Raw genomic sequence first — 3,539 nt, 5'->3', positions numbered from 1 at the left:
GTTCTGTGTTGTTTTTGTCTATTTGCTATATGTGAGTATCAATTGCAGTTGCTTGACAAAGTGCTGCTCTTTTATAGAAAAAGAAATATCTGGTGCAGGTAGTCTTTATTTATTTATTTATTTATTTATCTATTGGTTCGATTTATATGCCGCCCTTCTCCGGAGACTTAGGGCAGCTTACAATGCGTTAAGCAATAGCCTTCATACTTTTGTGTATATATATATATATATATATATATATTTAATTTGATTGATATGCCGCCCTTCTCCGGAGACTCAGGGCAGCTTACAATGCGTTAAGCAATAGCCTTCATACTTTTGTATATTTATACAAAGTCATCTTATTGCCCCCATTATCTGGGTCCTCATTTTACCTACCTTAGAAAGGATGGAAGGCTGAATCAACCTTGAGCCTGGTGAGATTTACCTGCTTAGGGCTTTCGGGGGCCCCTAAGCAGTGTTCTTTTTTATACAAAGTCAGTTTATTGCCCCCACAATCTGGGTTTTTTACCTACCTCGAAAGGATGGAAGGCTGAGTCAACCTTGAGCCTGGTGAGATTTGAACTTGCAGTAATTGCAGGCAGCTGGTGCTATTTAACAGCACTTTAGTCTGCTGCTCCACCAAGGCTCTTGTTGACTTGCAATCATTCACTTGGTGATCATTTGAAGTTACAACACTGAACTTTTTTTCACACAACCATTGCAACATCCCCATGGTCACGTGATCAACATTTGGATGTTTTGCAACTAGCATGTGTTTATGATGTTGCAGTATCCCAGGGTCACCTTTTGTGACGACCTATAAGCAAAGTCAATGGGAAAGCCAGATTCACTTAACAACGATACTAACAACGGTAGGGATTGACTTAACTTTAGCAAGAAAGGTCATAAGGGCAAAACAACAATGTCTTGTTTAGCAATGGAGATGTGCTTAATTGTGGGCACAAGGTGAGAACTACCTGTATCTTATGCCTTTAAAAAAGATATAAATCTGACATAAAAAATAGCAACATTCAGAGGCACTTAAGAAAATGATAACAGAACAACATGAAAGGAACCTTAAAGGTCTTCTTGTCCAACCTCCTGCTCACCCTGTACCATTTCAGATAAATGGTTGTTCAGTCTCTTAAAAATGTCCAGTTTTGGAGCATTTACAACTTCTGGAGGCAAGTTGTTCCACTGATTTAATTGCTCTGTCAGGAAATTTCTCCTTAGTTCTAGATTGCTTCTCTGTCATTAGTTTCCATCCATTGCTTCTTATCATGTCCTCAGATGCTTTGGAGAATAGCTTGACTTCCTCTTCTTTGTGGCACCCCCTGATATATTGGAACACTGCTATTATGTCACCCCTAATCCTACTTTTTATTAAACTAGACATACCCAATTCCAGCAACTGTTCTTTAAGTTTTAGCCTCCAGTCCCCTAATCACCTTTGTTGCTCTTTTCTGCACTTTTTCTAGATTCTCAACATATTTTTTATATCATGGCGACCAAAACTGGATGCAATATTCTAAATGTGATCTTACCAAGGCATTATAAAATGATATTAACACTTCACATGAATCTTGATTCTATCTGACTAGGACTGCATTAGCTTTTTTGGCAGCTGCAGCATGCTAGTGGCTCATATTTGAGTGACTGTCCACTAGCATTCCAAGATCCCTCGCAATTACTAATAATTACTAAATCATTACTAATAATTACTAAATTATTAGTAACTGAGAGGAAACTTGGTATAATTACATGGATTTAAAATTTATGCAGCTACTAATAATTTACTTGTTTTAGGAAGTTCTGCTTGTGATGTAAATACAGGTACATTTAAACATCAAAGGGATACAAAAATGTGAATGGCTAAAAAGACTGTGGGTTAACTCTAATTACGTTGGATTATTCCATAAACCTGAAGGTTTATAGAAAGACAGTAGGGATAATGAGGGAGCTTGGAATTTTAAAAATCCTGTAAAGAGATTGAAGGAGCTGACTATACTGAGCCTTGAGAAGATTGTAGATCAGAATAATATTCTTCAAGTATTTAAAAGGCTGTCGCTCAGTTGGTTAATATTCTGTACTGTTCCTAACAGTAGGGTACAAAATAATGGATTTTAGTTATTTCAAGGCAGGCTCTAATAGACTGGAAAAACTTCCCAGCAGTAAGAAGAGTTTGCTGTGAAATCAGTTACCCAGTGAAATGGTGGAATCTCCTTCACTGGATGAGTTCAGATAGAGACTAAACAATTCTCTGCTTCTGGAAATGCTTTAGTTTGTGTTTCTACATTGACCAGGGGTTGGATTTAATGACCCAAATGGCTCTTTCCAATTCTTAAACGTAAATTTGAAGAACTATTTGCTCAGATAAAATCTTACAAATACTTCGCAAACAAAATAACACTATAGCAGGATTCAAGTGTGCATATAAGTAATCCTTAGCTTATGACCGTAACTGGGACCAGAATTCTATTGGTAAATGAGGTTGTTAAATGAATTGTGCATGATTTGTCATGGTTGTTAAGCAAATCATGCAGTCATTAAGCAAATCCATCTTCCCTCATTGATTTCGTTTATCGGAAGCCGGCTGGGAAGATTGCAAATGGAAATTACATATCTCCTGGGATGTTGCAGCCATGGTAAATCAATGCTAGTTGCCAAGCACCCAAATTTTGATCACATACCTATGGGAACGATGCAAAGGACGTAAGTGCAAGCACCCTGAAATTCGGGGAATCTGCTTTAGGTTGAAAGGGGATTCAGGTTAATGTCAGGGTTCCAAGTAATACCCCCAGCGAAATCAAACTCCGAGGCTTGAAATTCTCAAAGCTCACTTTTATTAGAGATGTCATATTGGCACATCTGGGAAAACCCAAATCTGAGAGCTTCCGGGTTTTCCTCACTCAAAAGAAAGTTCAAGTCCTTGCCCCTCACCCCCTCACCCACATGTCCACTACACATCCAATCACGTACAGTCCAGAACAGAAGATATCTTCCCATTCTTCTCAGCACAGCTGCAGGGTACCTTGGCCTTGATTCTCTATAAAGAATTTTGACTACATGTCTTCTTCACTCTATACTATCCCCTCTCCCAACTTCCCACGGTAGGACTTGTGGCAGGCCTGAAGCCTGAAGGTACAAAGGTAGAAAGATGGATTCCAGGTCTGACAGCCGTGTAACTTTGAATGGTCACTAACTGGTTATAAATCAAGGACTACCTGTGGTGTTTTGTGCACAATAGCTTAATCATATAACATTACATGGAAGGATAATGTTTTCCTTCTTGGTAGTTTTGGCAGGATCTCCAATGCACAAACAGGATCCAGAAAATTCTGCCTAGGGCTCAGATTCAACCAGGCCAGTCAGTTTGTTTTCAACTTAACATTAAATGTAGTTTGCATCTATATATAAGAAGGCTGATTTAGAGTTGCCTGAAATTCCCGTAGTTTAGCTGCATACCTACACTGCGAAGGAATTGATGGATAAGCATAGGTTGCAGATGGCCACAAACAGGCTGATGCAAACACTTCCCAAATCCCAATTGCATCTTG

The sequence above is a fragment of the Pantherophis guttatus genome, chromosome 1 (assembly GCF_059756535.1).
Source record: "Pantherophis guttatus breed Tessera chromosome 1, ASM5975653v1, whole genome shotgun sequence".
Classification (NCBI taxonomy): Eukaryota; Metazoa; Chordata; class Lepidosauria; order Squamata; family Colubridae; genus Pantherophis; species Pantherophis guttatus.
This window is presented reverse-complemented; position numbering follows the sequence as displayed.